The 16,537-nt window shown below is 43.0% G+C and overlaps 1 protein-coding gene across 4 annotated transcripts in view; it reads left to right on the forward strand.

The window, feature by feature from the left end:
* Positions 1 to 1,278: 1,278 nt before the first annotated feature.
* FRMPD1 (FERM and PDZ domain containing 1) overlaps positions 1,279 to 16,537 on the forward strand; it is a 119,670-nt gene continuing 104,411 nt past the window's right edge. For 2 of the 4 annotated variants that reach the window (XM_072959754.1, XM_072959755.1), the window contains exons 1-2: positions 1,279 to 1,601; positions 7,952 to 8,045. The gene's annotated coding sequence lies outside the window, so the exon portion shown is untranslated. Of the gene's footprint in view, positions 1,602 to 2,167; positions 2,501 to 7,951; positions 8,046 to 16,537 lie in introns of those variants that run through there. The other 2 variants (XM_072959756.1, XM_072959758.1) reach the window with 2 other exon arrangements.

A 16,537-nucleotide genomic window follows, 5' to 3' on the forward strand; every position in this document is an offset into this window, starting at 1 on the left:
TACTCAACAGTGAAGAGCTTGAAAGCATTTTCTCCAAGATCAGGAACAAGATGAGGATGTTCACTGTCACTGCGCTTATTCAACATAGTACTGGAAGTCCTAGCCACAGCAATCAGACAAGTAAAAGAAACAAAAGGAATCCAAATTGGACAGGAAGAAGTAAAACTGCCTTTGTTTGCAGCTGATATATATTGAAAATTCTAAAGATGCCACAAAAAACTACTAGAACTCATCAATAAAGCTGCAGAATTCAAAATTAATATGCAGAAATCTATTGCATTTCTATAACAATGATCTATCAGAAAGAGAAATTGAGAAAATATCTTTGGTGAACAGATCACTTATTGTGGCGATCATTTTGAAACATATAAAAATATAGAATCACTATGTTGTATAACAGGAACTAACATAGTGTCGCAGATCAACTATACTTCAAAACAACTCATAGGAAAAACAAACAAATCAACTCATAGGAAAAGTGATCTGATTTGTGGTTACCAGAGGTAGGGTGTGGAGGGGGAAGAATTGGATGAAGGCAGTCAAAAGGTACAAACTTCCAGTTATAAAATAAATAAATACTGTGAATGTAATGTACACCATGATAAATATAATACTGCTGTATATGATATATGAAAGTTGTTAAGAGTAAATCCAGAGTTCTCATCAGATGGAAAAATATTTGTTTCCATTTCTGTAATTTTGTGTCTATATGTGATGATGGATGTTCACTAAACTTACTATGATAGTCATTTCATGATGTCCACTAAACTTACTATGATAACCATTATGCTGTACACCTTAAACTTAACACAGTGCTGTATGTCAATTATACCTCAGTAAAACTGAAAGAAAAAAAATTTAAATAAATAAAATTAAAAACCTCCACTATCTCTCCTGTGCTGGCTTAGCTGCTGTTTCTGTGTCTACAAGACCTGCTCCTACTCCCGTCAAAGTGTCCAAGTCCTTAGCACAACATCTGGCCGTTGTGTATGTGCCCTCCCTCTCCACTGAAAAAGGATGGGAGTCGTCTTACGAATTTTTTTTATCCCTGATGCTAGCACAGTGCCTAGCAAATTGGAATTATTCAGTAAGAATTTCCTAAGTAAATGTTTGTTGTTAAGTAAGTTGATTTTGGGGGATCGTATCAAAGCTTGTTGTAGGGTAACCTGAAATTACAGGCGCGGGAAGAACTAAAGGCCAAACGCCGAGGGCTTTTCTCGCGAGAGTGTCGCAAAAAGCGCGGTTTCCCTGTCGCACCGAGCACAGCCCCATGCGGTGGTCGCCGCGGTCTGCGTGAGAGGCTCTAACATGAAGTCTTTGATACTTACTGACCAGGTGAGAGAAAGACGGATCTGCAAAGGAGATCCAGAATGAGTGTCCAGAAAGGGAGGAAAGCCAGCCGCTCCGGAGAGAGAAGACGGCCGAAGAAGCTGAGCCTGATGGAGCGTCAGGGAGAGGAGCGCCAGTGCCCGCACCGCCAGGGAGAACAGTTGGCAGGAACATACCGAAGCTGAATGCTCAGAGATGAATTTCGGAGAGAGGGCTTCCTTCACTTGATAAGACAAAATTGAAAGGTCATGAGGCTGAAGACTTAAAAGACGGTAAGTAGACACATGGAACACTGGGCACATAGTCTATTCCCTGAGCTGCAATTTGAAGATTTTATTGACGGAGTTGAGTACCTGGGAAATAAAAAGCTGCTGCTGATACTGTAAATGAAGAGGAGGAATTAAAAATAGAAAAAACGCAACTGGACCTATCCTTTTAAAATACAATCGTACAATGTACCATAGTAACTCAATGCTTCATTTAGAAATCTGACTGAGGTTGGATAGGCCCCAGTTGAGAAAATTTATTAACTTGCTATCTTCCAAATTTGAGATGACTTTATTTTGTCTACTTTGAGTGAAAATCTTTATGTAGTGAAACTTTCACAAATTTCCTGTTTAAAGTCTGGTATTATTTATAATTGTTACTTATTTTAAAAAAAAGAACTTGAAATTTCCGATATTGTAAATGACTGGTAGGCTCTGCTTGCTTATCAACATGTTGGACTTGGAAGACGTGCAATGCTGGTTACATGTGAACATCTGATGCATCCCTACTCAGTGTGTATGTTTCCAAGAGAGTCACATGACACTCACTGCTCTGCAGGTTAAGAGTCCTGGGCCAGCCAAACCTTGCAGCCTGCTGGCACAGACAGGGAGGGTGTGGACTGTCTGTCAAGTGCACAAAAGCCAACTAGGGCAGAGAGCATGAGAACCGGTTGGAAGAAGAATGACAACACAGGGAGATGAATCTCCAGTTCAGCAATTCTAGTCCCAGCTCTTTCATTAATGAGCTGTGTGACCTTGGACAAGTGAGTTCCTCTTGGTAGGCTCCAGTGTCCATATCTGTAAAATGAGGGCTTGGATTGGCTGGTCTCTAAAGTCCCTTCCAGGATTGATGCTCTGTGACTGTGATCAGCGTGAAGACTGTGGACATCGGTGGAAGGAAGCAGGTAAGTGTGTATCAGGAGCATGTGGTAACTGGCCTGTTGGTTCCAGGCCTTCAGCAGTCTTCAGTAACAAGAAACCAAGCTAGGACAGAGATCTGCTCTAAGGCACCCTGGAAGTAGAGACTTCTGGGGCACAACATCTCACCATTGTGACTAAAAGATCTAACCCAGGTCTGTCAGAAGGAAGCATTTCCAAGGATTGGAGTGGTGGTAGGTGAGGAGCAGAGCAGGATTAATTTTCACATAGTAATAAAATTACCACATTTGGGCTAATTATGTTTATTGGCCAATAGTTTTTTATTGTTTCTTTGCACTGAAATTATCTAAAATTGTGTTGGAAATGATGCAAAGAGTACCACTTGGAACTTAGCTAGGGCAGGCATGATAGCAATGTAGTGTTTTTGAATGAAACTGTTAAGTGGGTGATTGAGATTATTTTGAGTTTGAGGCTGTGAACCATCAAGTCATAGAAATTCACAATTGCCTTAGCCAGGAGAAAAAAAAATCCAGTTTATTCTGAGCTTTACCTGTTTTAAATGGGTGGTAGTGGCTTTGATAATTATATTAAAGACTCATTGGGAAGGATAAAGAAAAATATATATATGCCTAGTTGAATAAATAAATCATAACCAACTGTTGCTAGTCAATTAGTGCCAGTACTTGGTAGAGAACTTAGGGTGAGTAAAGAAGAAAATAACATTATGATTTTTTTAAATCCTGGGAATATTCTTTTGGGTCATGGTTCACTGGTGTCAGAATTTCTGAGTGGTATGTGGAAACTCCTGCCTTTGTCCTTGAAAGAGCTGGAAATACATGGCCACAAGGTGTGCTGAGGAACACGGGCTTCTGGGTGAGGGTGACTCTTTTCATATCTGGTCCTTCCTTTGTGTTTGACCAAGAGTTTCTTCACCTTCTTAGAAAAATGCTTGTGTAATCATTCACTTGAGTTCAGAGAAGGTAGATACATAATCGCTTAAACTCTTGAAGGTGCTTGGGTTTGAATCCTAGTGGACAAAGCACAAGCCAGGTGTTGGTGTGGAGAAGTGCCATTTTTGGCTCTCAGCATTGAGGTGGACCAGGAGCAAAGAATAGCCCCTCCTGAGAAATGAAGGGACCAGCCAGATGCAGAGAGAATTAAAGGAAGTAGGTCAAGCTTTAGGCTTCCAGGAAAAGGAGCCAAAACACAAAATGGTAACAGTTAAATTTACTAAGTACTTACTCTGGGCCAAGCAGGGTTCTAAATCATAATGATCATAATCAGAATTATACTATTAATAGTTCTCATACCAACCCTCTGAAGCAGGCTCTCTTATTTCCATTTTCTTAATGGAAAACTCAGGTACAGAGAGGTTAAATATTCACCTACAGAAAATCAGGTGGTAATTGTACAGCCGGGATACAAACCCAGGAAGTGGGGCTGCAGAGTCGTGACTATGAACCACCTGTGTTCTGGTGCATCTATAACCTTTCAAGGTCGTATACAGCTCTCATTTTCTACCTCCAGCATCTGATCTGGACTGAGAAGGTAATAAACTTTGTTGAATGTTCCTGAACTGAACAAAACCAAGCAGACTCAGCTTGTGCCCACCCGGGGTCTATGGGAGGCTCTATTCTGCTCAGCACAGTACAAGAGAGAGAAGCAGACAGCTAGCCAGTCCCTGGGGGCTGGCAGCAGAAGCCTGGTCCAGCCAACTGACGTGGGATCATGGGCAGGATTCCCTCTCACTGCGCAGAAAGAGGGAGGAAAACCCTGGGCACACTGGAGCCCAGAGTGGGGCGGGGGTGGGGAGGTGAGGAAACAGCCTGCTCATTCCATAGCATGTACTGAGAACTCAGTACACCAGCCCCTTGTGCTGGGCGCTGACCACTGCGGAGACAGAGTCGGATTGTGCATGTTCCATGTCCTTGAGGAGTACTGGGAGGGGCTGCCTATCTGAAAGGACCCAGGAAACTGCCTTAGGACCCCTGTCCTGCTTTGTAGGGCCAGAAAAGATCAACTCTAAATCCTATTGGCTCCCTTGTGGAGTTTTAAACATTCAGGTCATGCCACTAACTGGATTCAGGAGATGGGTTATAGAACTTTCAGACCCCTGGGTGAACGTTCTAGATGAAGGATGTAGGGGCTAAGGTGGTGGCAAGGCTGGGTAGACGAGAACTTGCAAAAGGACTCTGGGATTAAAATGGCTAGAGAGATTGTTGGATGAGAGAAAGGAGAAAAAGAACGATGCCTGTTCTTGTGTTCATAAACATTGGGATCTGTTTACCTCAGTAGGGAGGAGAGGGCGTTTATCCTCTGTGTTAGCCATGGAACCTTCTTTTGGGTCAGGTCTCTTGAGTGATGAAGCGGTTCTGGTTGGCGAGGGGCTTGGTCGGTGACGAGCGATGCAGGCGCTGTCTGGTTTGCCTGGACCGTCCCAGTTTATGCTAGCTGTACTGGTGCATTGTTTATGTTGCCTTGTTTCACTTTAAAAAGCATCCTGGAAAAAAAATAAAAGCATCCTGGTTTGTATGATAAAATTTTATGGTCTTACTTCCCATGGACAAAAAACACTTGCATTTTTCTGGTGGGCCTGAGTTGTGAATTTTAAGGGTAAAAAGATACTGGGGTGTAAACACCTCTTGCTAGACAACCTTTTCCTTTGTCACCACCATGTCTTGAATATGGACAGAACTCTGTCCTTTCCCCCCTTAGCTTGGCTGGAAATATATAAAACTAAAATTTGCTTTTAAAATTAATGGACGTAAAATTATTGGAAAGTGAAAAAAAAACTCCTTTAAAATAGAAAAACGGGCACAGGGTACAAATTCATTAAGTTTTTGCCATAGATCAATTTTGACCGGTTCTATTTAGAGTTACCAGTTCTTGGATCTTTTAGCTTTTCTCCACCTAGAGTTCTGGGGCACATAGCCGGACCAAGGCTGGAGTGGGGTGCCAGTAGGGAACCACAGATATTGGGGCAGCCCCTCAGCCTCTCACATGTCCTGCTTTCCTGTAGGACCCTAGTCCTCCTGGGGGTGGGGGGAGGGAGTTATTCTCTCATATTCTCACCTCTGGAGATCTGCTTGAAGCATAGTCACTGTGAATGTAGCGATTATTAGAAACTTGCAGAATAATCAAGGAGAAGGAATGAAATTGGTGTTTCATGAAGTTTAACTGAGCATCGCCCTGCTTATTAGCACATAGCTCAGTTTATGTGGCCTTGGTTATAGATGGAAGGAAATGAGGACTGGGGGAAGGAGCCTTTCTTGTGTGTCCTTTGCCCTCTCTTTCTCCCCTCACTGGGGCTCCTGTGTCTGTGTTGTTGTGCTGCTGTTGCTAAATCCATCAAACGAGACCTGTGACTGTATGTGACCTTAGTCATCTGTTTGTTACAGAAGCAGTTTTGGACTGTTTGAACTGCTTCATCACCTCTTTCCTTTGGAAGCAAATGGAGAGTAGGAGGAATATTAATAGATAATTATTGAGCATTAGGCCTGACATAGATGTTGAAGAGAATTACAGCGTCAAGGAATTAGAGTCCAAATTCAAGGAGATGTAAAAAGAATGAGAAACCTCTAACACTGTTCAGGTTTGACGTTGGAAGCGCATTACTTCAAAGATCTAGAAGTGTGTAGTAAAAACCACACCAGTTTCCCAACATAAAACAGCTAAAGATCACTGAGTAATAAGAGATAGCAAGGGTGTGCTTTTCAAGGAAAGTTCCCTAAGAAGCTTGCTATTTCAGGGAGACATGGGTCGTGGGTTTTGTGAGTCAGTTTTAAAAGGAGCCAAATGAGCTTATGACCAGTATTAATGCCTGTAGCTATTGAAGTTGAGACGGGGTTGTCAGTCAGTTCTCATGCTTCCTTCCGTTTAAACTTTGTGTGTTACTGGGGGCACATGAGTGGGCTGGGAATGTTTCCCTGCAGGGTCTTTGCTGATAGTTCCTTCTGATAAACTGCCTTATTCCTCATGTCAAGCCCTCTTCAAAACGAAATAAATTATGGGTTGATGAAATAACATACTGATTATTTAAGAAACATGACATAACCTATCTATGAAGACTATTGAATGTGTGCAGAACTCTTCCAAATTTTAAACTCTGGGGGCTAGAGACCAATTCTGAAGCCACTGCCATTGCTCAAAACTTTGTTTTCTTTTACAAATCACGTCCAGGATTTGCCACCAGTCTTAAAAGCAGTCACATTTATAACTTTGTAATAATGGTAGAAATACTGAGAGCATTCAAGTTTTAATTAAAAACAATAGTTGAAATGTATCAAAGGCATACTGTGTGCCTGGTCCTGCCCTGAGAGTTTTACATCCTCCTAATAATAAGTATTCTTATATAGGTATGATTATATTATTATTCCAGTTTTACAGGTAAGTATTATCACAACCCAAACTCTCTCCAGTATTCCTGACCAGACATCTGACTGTCTACTCAACATCGTTGTTTGGATATGTAATAGGCATCTCAAGTTCAAAGTGTCCAAAACTTGGCTGCTAATATTACCTTTTTCCTTCTTCCAACAAACTTGTACCACTTCAGTTTTCCCCACCCCAGGTAATAGCAACTCCAGCCTGCAAATTGCTTATGCCAAAAACCTTGGCGTCATCTTTGATTCCTCCTTGTTCACACAGCACATCCCATCTGGTTAGCAAATCCTGTCACTGCACCTTCAAGCTGTATTGGAATCTGACCAATTCTCATTCCTCCACCGCTGCTACCTGGTTCAAACTACCATCCTCTCTCACCTGGATGACTGCAGTAACCTCCGCCTGCCCTTGCCCACTTCAAGTCTAATTCTCATCACACTAGCCAGACTGGCCCTGTTAAAATGCAAGTTCTGAACCCCCTAGCTGCTTCCCATCTCACTTCTTTTCTGATCTTTACCTTGAGTTCACAGACCCTGAATTTTATGCAATGTTTTGTGCATATGTGAATTCTGTGTATTCTTCTGGAAGAACCTATGTGGTGGTCACAAGATTCTCAAAGGACTCAAAATCCTCCAAAAGCTTAAGAATCACTGCTTGGAGGAAACTTCATATTTGAAAAGTCAATTTAAAGAAGGCATTTATTCAAATTTTAAATGATTTGGAAAGGATTCTTTATTTGACAAAAGGAATCACTGAAAATGTCTTATATGTTTACAATACCATGAAATAAATATACAGGCTTGTTTTAGTGGACTCTTTGTGACCCAAGTGTATCAGTTCTAAGAGGATTCAGAGTAAATCTGACTGTATTAAAATCTGTATTAACAGATGTTTGAGCCCCCTAGCTAACAGGTCTCTTATTTCAAATAATATAAGCCTATATGCATAGTTTGGGGCCTAGTATGTGTAAGGTATTGTATTTGGAAACGTTTTTGACATACTTTAGTACACAGAGCTTAACTGCAGAGCTTAGTACAGAGTAAACCCTTGATGTCTGTCTTCTCTGTACTCTTTTCTCCTACTTCTCATCCTAGAACTTGTAGCATTTCCCAGATCGGCAAATTGTGAAATGAGATTGGACTCAAATTCATTCTCTTGGCCAAGGAGAGAGACCAGCAGTGATTGCAGGTGAGTCAGTCTGGATACTGGCGCTTGAGTCCCTGAGACCTGCGCACTCAATTGTCTTCTGCCTCATTCCCTCAACCATTTATAAACTAGAAACCCTGACCTATATCCCAGGGGTGTTATGTGGATTAACTGGTAAACCATAATTAATTGCAACGTAAACATTATTGTTTTCAAGGTCAGTTCCGGTCTGGATTCCTGACCTGGAGAGAGACCCTGCTCACACAGTGGCCTCTGTGGGAGTTCAGAGCACCCGCAAACTCCATGAGGGATGTGTCCTCCTTTGACATATGTTAGGAGTACTCTGAAGTGTTGTAAAGTACTTGAGTTCTCACTGGAGAGATGTCCTATTTATAAGTGACTGCAGGGAACCTGGCCCCCATCTCCAGCACTAGAAGGGCTGCCGTTGGGGCAGAGGCTGTGGATGTGTCTTTTATGGGCTCAGGGGACAGAACTAGGACCAGTGGGGAGGCAAATGTTAGCTCAAGAGTGGGAAGAACTTTAATGGATGAAGCAGTTCCACTCTGGACCCAATGCCTGAAAAAACAGGGAGTTCTTCCCAGTCATGGAAAAGTTCAAGGGAAGGCTAGATGACTTTTTATTTTCAAATAATTTATTGTTTGATTACCTACCTTGTGTAGGGTATTATGCTACGTGCTGGAGGAACCCAAATGTGAATAAGATAAATACTGTGGTCTTAGCACAGATGTAAGAGAGGTATAAGAAAGTAAACTCCATCCATCCTTCCTTCCATCAATCCATCCAAAGAATATACAGTTGTTTCTCGGTATTAATGGAAGATTAGTTCCAGGACCCGACCCCACCTCAGTCTGCCCTCCATAACTGTGGATGCAGAACCCTCAGATACAGAGGGCTGACTGTGTGTTGAGACATCATAGCCCTGGGGGCTATAGAGCACTGAATGAAACAAAGATTTTTGTGCCTTGCAGGTGGTAGATGAGATGGATAATAAGAACCCTTAAAGCATGAAGTTAAAGTTAACTTGAAACAAAACCAGTTGGCTAATAGGGGTGTAATTACAGCTAAGAAAGTAAAACAAATCATTGCATATGTTGGCAACTGTGATGACTGTTGTGTAAAGGGGGTAGTCTGCCTGGAGCTAGAAGATAGGGAGTCAAAGAAAAAAATTTGTGAATTTGTTCCTAGCGTTATCTGAATACAGGATAGTGGACCAGGGACTGAGGGCATCAGGCTGTCATAGCTCAGTGACACTGGCCATTGAGATCATTCAACCCATACTCTTTCAAGAAACTCTTCCTATTCTCCTGGCTGACTGCTACTTACTTTCAGGTTTTGACTTAAGTATAACATCTGTACTCTCACATATTCTTCTCCTGCATGGCACTTATCACACTGTAATTTACTGTTTCTTAACATCTATCTTCCCCACTAGACCAGAAGCTGCATAAGGGTAGGAGCCCTGCTGGTCTCATTCACCACCATATCCAGTTACCGGGCACACAGAGGCACTTGGTAAATATTTGTTAAATGACTGGGTAAATAAATGAAAGATGGAATGATTTCCCAGGAAGATTTTCCTGTATAAGGGAGGAATTCTCTTGAGTAGAGAGATGACTTATATTTCTGGAATTCTTGGAGACCTCACAGTGCAATTCTAACATGAGGTAGAAATGAGAGTAAACAGGAAATGAGCAATGAGACTTCAGAGATGGAAGAGCATTATGGAAGTGGTTATGCAAAAGAGGGCACCTGATCTGAGTCCCGAATCAAAGATGGAATTTGGCATGTCAAGCTGAGGGGTGGAGGGAAAAAGATTATTCTAGCCAGAGATGGACAGCATGAGCAAAGATACCGAGTTTGGAATTGAGAGTGCACACAGAGGAGTGATGGGGTGTAACATGGGGGTGGGGGGGCAGGCTGGGATCCCACTGAGACAGGGTAAAGAGTTTGGACTTATTCGTCTGTTTGCAGGCTTTGCCAGAGAGGGGATCCCTGCATTGCTTGGGGGTCAGTTCCTTTTGTAGTGTTCCAAAAGATGTGGTGTGGACAATGCAAAGACTGGATGACTCCAGGAGAAGGCCAGCTGGCTGTCTCCCTACAGTCCTCCACAATGGGGTATTACCTCAGTAATCTCATAGGGTCCAGGTTCTGGCCCTTTGCTTGTCAGGCTCAGAAATCTGTTTGCTCTCGGGTAGATCTGAGCTCACAAGGCTACTGTATATAACCAGGATGCTCATTTAGTAATTCACAAGGGAAACTAGCACTGCTAAAGATATCAAATGCTCAAGTCCTATGGCTAGAACATTCTAGCCCTGTAAGCAGACCACATACAAAGTCATATTGTAATCAGGTGTCAGTTTGTTAACTCACAAGAAATATAATGCCCAAGGATGCCCAAGTCCAATGGCTACGTAGTCATTTCCTGTAGGTGGATCTACATGGGAAGCCAGACTACAGTCCGTTGCTTGATAAGCTTGGAGTTTAGGACAAGGGGAAATCATTAAAAGAATGTTCTGAAACATCCGACCTAGTCCTCTATAATAGGCAGGTACTTGTCACCAGAATTACCTATGTCACCTTTTTAACCAGAACCCCTCTGCCCTGGATGGTATTAGATGAACAATGCCAAGGTTTGTTTGACCTCCTTTCCCTGCATTTTCATGACTGGTCAACCTCCCTTCTGGCTTATGCTTCCTTTCTTTAGCTATATTAACACTTTAAATCAGATTTCATCGAGTTCTCCGGGTCTGAGAACCATTCAGTTTCTTTAAGGTGACTTAGCAAATCTCTGCTGTAATCAATGATGTATTGATGTCCTAGTTTAACTCTCAGAGGACAATCTCATCTCTAATTCTTTCAGGATCACTCACTGTTGCCCATAGTGCTGACAGTACTTTCCAGCCTTGAGATTCTAGGGCATCTCAAGCCTCAGATGACTTAGAACAATCTTATTTAACACTGTTAGAATTTCACAAACTAGATAAAACCTCAGTGATAATAACCCTTTCCATGCCATTCATGTGCCTCTTTGCAACCAAAACACACGTTCACATCTGTTATTTTACTCCATCATTCTAAGATGGAATTCTTTACCTCTTGAGGTAAAGGGGGCAGGGATTGGAGTTGCTCATGGTCACACAGTTAACAAGACGCAGAAACAGAGCTCATACCCCAGGCCACTGTCTAGTATGTCCCACTGCTTCACTACGTAAGAGAGGAGAGTTCTAAATTCCACATACATTGAAAAGAAAAATCAAATTACACTAATGTTTAATTTATTCACTTGAAGGTCAAGTGGAGAAGTCAGGTGTTGAGGCTTAGCATGAAAGTCATGATGGAGAATTCTAGTATCAGAACCAGGGCTTGATTAGCAGCAGATCTGCCCAATCTCATCACTTCCTCAAAGAGGCAGAACAATGGGATTAGACAGACCCATGTGGCAGAGCTGGCAGGAGCCGTAGGAACAAAGACCAAATCATAGACTGGAAGGCCCATGAGTGAGCCCAGAGTTAGACAAGAGGGGGCTGGTGTCCCTGAGGGATATCACCACCAAGCTGCAGGGAAGATAGGGCGAATGGCCCCTCTCAGCCTTTCTAGAATCATATCTTTCCTCTAAGCACTGCTCAATATAGGAGGATACCTTCCCACTCTTTGCTTCTTTGCCCCAGACATTACCCAGACCACCTCCCTTTGTCCTAATGACCAGTAATGAGTATCCACCCTGGGCCAGGTTTGGGATAGGGTCATTATTTTGCTCATAACAAGCTTGAAGAGTGAATTGCCTCCATCCTACACCCAAGAAACTGTAGCCCTTGGAAGTCAAGTATCTTGCCCAAGGTCATTCACTAATATATGCTGGAAATGGGTTCTAGAGCAGGTCAGTTGGATGCAGTAGAACTCAAGCTTTTCCCATTGTGCTCTGTACATTCATGCCTCATAATGAGTCGTTACAGTTCAGGCCTCTTTTGTCCTCCAGTCCTCCGGGTCAGAGTGTTGAGAACAAGAGACAGGAGAAAGGCAGGAGAGTGTTGCATTCAGTATGTCCTAGAGCCAGACTGTCTGGACTCAAATTCAGGCTCCACCACCAGCCAGCTCTGCGACCTGGGGCAAGTCTTACCCTCCCTGTGCCTGCTTCCTCACTTGTAAAAGAGGATAATAATAGTACTCACTTAAAAATTTTTTTTAAATAATAGTATCCACTTTATGGGATTGTTATGAGAATCAAATATGTTAATATAACTATGGTGCTCAGAAAATTGAGCACACAGTAAATGCTTAGTAAAATCAGCCATTAGTATCTTTTGATTAAATTGAGGTCTTGACCTCAATCCAGTCTGAACCCTTCACTGGATTTGGGAGACAGCGCAGCCTTGTTAAGTCCATAATTCTAAGCCATCTCTTGAGGTGGGTTACCTTGTAGATGGGTCACCTGAACTATTTTAATGGATCATCTTAACCATTTTAACAGATCTCTATGATATAAATATCAGACCTCATCTGGAATTTTAGGGTCACACCACAGGTGGTCCTTACAGTTTGCCTCTGCTCTACCCTCCTCCTAGCTTTCCTAGAAATGCCTGTCAAAGTGATGGGGAGTTTACTGGAGACTTGCCCTGATGTGGTCATTAACACTCCCCAGAGAGACCATTCTTTGCATGCTTTGTAGCTTAGCAGGCTCCTGAATCTTCTCAGCCAGTGAGGTTCCAGAAGCCTGAGCTGGCAGGAAAGGGTGTGGCAGCCCCAGTTGACTCCAGAAAGGAAGCCAGCTCTGTCCACACAGACAGCTGTAGACCAATTAAAATGGTGCATTAACTAATTGAGGACTGTGAATGAGGCGCCACTTCCCTGAGGTGCCTCATAAATGTCAGTAATGACAGCCTTGGGCAGGAACCTTCTATGACTTGGAACTGGCTAACTTAGGTGACAGGATTCAAACAAAAAAGACAACAACCTGCAAGACATAAATTCATACTTTCAAATGGAATCTTTATACAGTTCAATTTCAGAAATACTTATGAAACTTAATTAGGAAAGGAGACAGTGCTGGACATGATGGGGACACAAATGGGTGACACTCAGTCTGTGACTCCAGGGTGCCAGTTCTCCATCTCTACTTCCACTTCTCAGCAGTCCCTGCAGTTCCTCTCACAGGGACTATTGCCATCACCCCCTAACTGGTCTCCCCGTCTCTTATGTCCTCAGCCATAATCCATACAAACCAACTTTGGTCACATAACTCTTCATTCAAAATGGCTTCCTGTTGCCAACACATTAAATACAGATATCTTACCAGTATTAAAGACCCCACAGATTGGTCCAAATGAACCTTTCCAGGTTTTCCTCTAAACACACTGCCCTCCTCCATGTCAGCCCTTAAGCTCACTGTCTTCGTTTTCTCCCCATCTTCCTCCTTTCCCTGAGTCTGTTACAAGGCACAGCATGCCTCCCCTTTCCATCTCTGACTAGACAGAGCTTGCCCAAATTTCAAAATTCATTTCCAGTGCCACTGCCTCCCTAAAGCATCCCATGATGTTGGTCTCCTCTAATGGGATGTCATTGATCCTACATTATCCTTCAATGCACTTGGCTTGTCCTTCCCTCACGGTTCAGTGTTTGCTTCCAGCCAGTCCCTCTGAGGAACTGGTTCTGGGATTGGCTTTGTCATCTTCCTCTCCCACAGCATAGCTGGCCCAGTCATCATATGGAGTGAATTATACTGAATGGAATGGGGGAGATAAACCCAGCCCACAGGGACTAACACAAGCCAAAATGCCACAAGGTTCTATGACAAGGCTCCAGAGTGGAATAGAATTTGGATTGGAGTGGGATGAATATATTCCAAACATGAAATACTGGGACAGTTTCCTCTTTTCATGTAAACTTTCCCTGATTTCTCCTCCTCTGTGACATATATCCTTCCTGTACCTGCCCCCTACCCCCATTGTGGTATTCACACCCCAGTATTGTAATTGTTTATGTTTGATTTATCTGCTAGACTAGGAGACCCTTGAGGGCAGGGACCAAGCCTTAATCCCTGCTATATTTTTGTACCTAGCCCAGAGCTTGGCACATAGTAGGTGCTCAAAAAATATTTATAGGAGGAGGAAAAAGAGGGTGGGAGAGAGGGAAGGAAGGGTTTATTCATGTAGAGATGAGGGGAAGGTGAAGGCTACAGAGAAATTGAGTCCAAAGAGATACAGTCATATGTGGGGACTCTGCCAAATTGTCTTGGTGGATTAGCTTGATATAATGAAGGTGCTCACTCATTGCATACTGCTTTTTGTAGGTGCTAATTGACATTGAGTAAATAAGAAAAAAAAACTGTATTCCCAGATCCCTTTGTCTCCTTCCTCCCCCCACATCCTGGAATTGGCACTGTGATACTTCCCTCAATAGAAGATAATTAGGAGGCAGTTGGCAGCTGCAATCCATCCCTCCTCTGTAACAGAGGGGCATTGTGACTGCTGGAGCTTTCAATAATACAGAGATCAATCAAATGGCCACTTAAATTTAAGGTAGCTCTTTAAAAAAAAATCAAAGGCTTCTAGATGAATCTGAAATTCCTTTTCCCTCGCTTCTCCACAAATAGGCAAAATTAGGAGTGGAATAATCACTTTTATCTGCCTCCAGTCAGAGCGCAGTAGCATGGCGGAAGGAGCTGTGGTCCTGGCATTACTGAGCGCCAGGCAGGACTAGCAGCCCCATCACTTACAAGGCACACAACTTACGACAAATGCCTTAACCACTGAGGCTTATTCTTCTCATCTATGAAACAGGAATAATACTATCTTTTTCACAGGACTGTTGTGAGGATTAAATAACATGTACCAGAAATAAGTTAGTCCAGTGCTGGTGTAGAGAAAGCCCTAATTACATGTTAGCTATTGATCATCATGATTATTTAAAAAAAAAAACGACTTGGGTTAAGGATTCAAGGGCTTAGTGAAGTAGACAACTGTTATGTATTTCAGAAATCCTGTTAGATGTTCCAGTTGTCTGCTGGGGCGGTTTTAGAGCACTTAGTATTCCTTTCACCCCCTATTTTTATTTTATCCTATTTATATGCTTATATTTATATACTGCAGAAAGTATGGCACAGTTAGTTATGTTGTTTCTTTAGCAATAATCAAATTCCTCGCCGGCCCCTGTTTATCCTTAGCTTGTTTCCTACTACCCCAAGCCCTACTAGGAACACATGGTCAAGCACCTTCTTTGCTGTATCATTTTAAAGAGTGGGTGTTTGCAAGAACTTTCTTTGCAACTTGAACTTTGAAGAATCCAGATCCAAATATACAACATTCTAGGCTTTGGGTTTAAAAAAAATGACTATGCTTGTAAGATAATCTGACATCCAGTATTTTCATTCGTACAGTTTTTTATTTTAATTTTTATCAGTTTCCTTGTCATCCATTTTGGTATAGGAAGTGAAAACATTTTCTCACATGTATCTACAATGACAGCTGGAAATTTGAGGGGAGGGAGGAAGGGAGAAAGAGAGAGAATGATTGATTCATCATCGATAACACTTGGTAGCAGGAAAGTAAAAAAGAGAATAAATGAGAAGGGAAAGGAAGTAGGGAACAGGAGAGCCTATACATTGAGGTAGACCTTCAATAATTGTCTGCTGGATACATGAATGAATTGTAACAGAGCGTTAGACTGGAATTCCCGCAGAGAAGCAAGGCATAATAGCTATCAGGTACCTAGAATGGTGGGACAGTGTCCAGAAGAACCTATAAAAAGATTTAGCAGAAAAGTGGTTACAAGACTCTTGCACTGTCACCCCCATCAAGGGTCCAAATATGCTACTTTTGGAGGCTTTTGCAGAGGAGTTCTTTGGAGGGAGCAGTGAGTGTGCGAAGTACCACTGTGGCCCCAGGGGGTAAGGGATGTGGGTGCCCATCTCGTCTCACCTCTTCTCTCCTCACCTCATTGCAACAAGACCACTCAGAGCTTGAGCTGGGTCTCCTGCAGTTATGGGCCCTGGGGACTGGGTCTGACTCCCTCCCTGTAAATTTACAGGAAAAGAGCAGGGCTGGCTAATGCTTTGGCAGCAGAGCAAAGGAGGCTGCTGCTACTTCCCGATTGGCCAATGCTCCCAGAATTGGTTCAGGCAAAGAATGCTCCAAGGAGCAGCCTGCCCAGCTCTGCAGGGGAGAGCCGGTGTGGGACGCACCCTAGATTCGTTTAATAGAGGATATGAAGAGGCCCCAGCTGAGGGGAGGCTGGATGAGGGCTGCAGCATTTTCCAGGGCTGGAGGTGGAAGCTCCTGCCTGAACAGAGTGTTTTTGTTCAGGTTAAGGGACCCGGTCAAGTGAGAGACCACCTGGGTTGGGGGAGAGGGTAGGTCTCTGAGGAACTCACAATAATAGCACAGAAGAGAAAGTCAGTTTTAAACAACTGCCAGGCCTAGAGAGTGTGACACCATCTCACCAGTGTCTCAATCAAACAAGCCCTGTTTACCCACCTTCCCTCTCCTCCTCTCGCTCTTTCTCTAGGGGTCCTTTAGCAA

The sequence above is a fragment of the Vicugna pacos genome, chromosome 4, assembly GCF_048564905.1.
Source record: "Vicugna pacos chromosome 4, VicPac4, whole genome shotgun sequence".
Taxonomy (NCBI): domain Eukaryota; kingdom Metazoa; phylum Chordata; class Mammalia; order Artiodactyla; family Camelidae; genus Vicugna; species Vicugna pacos.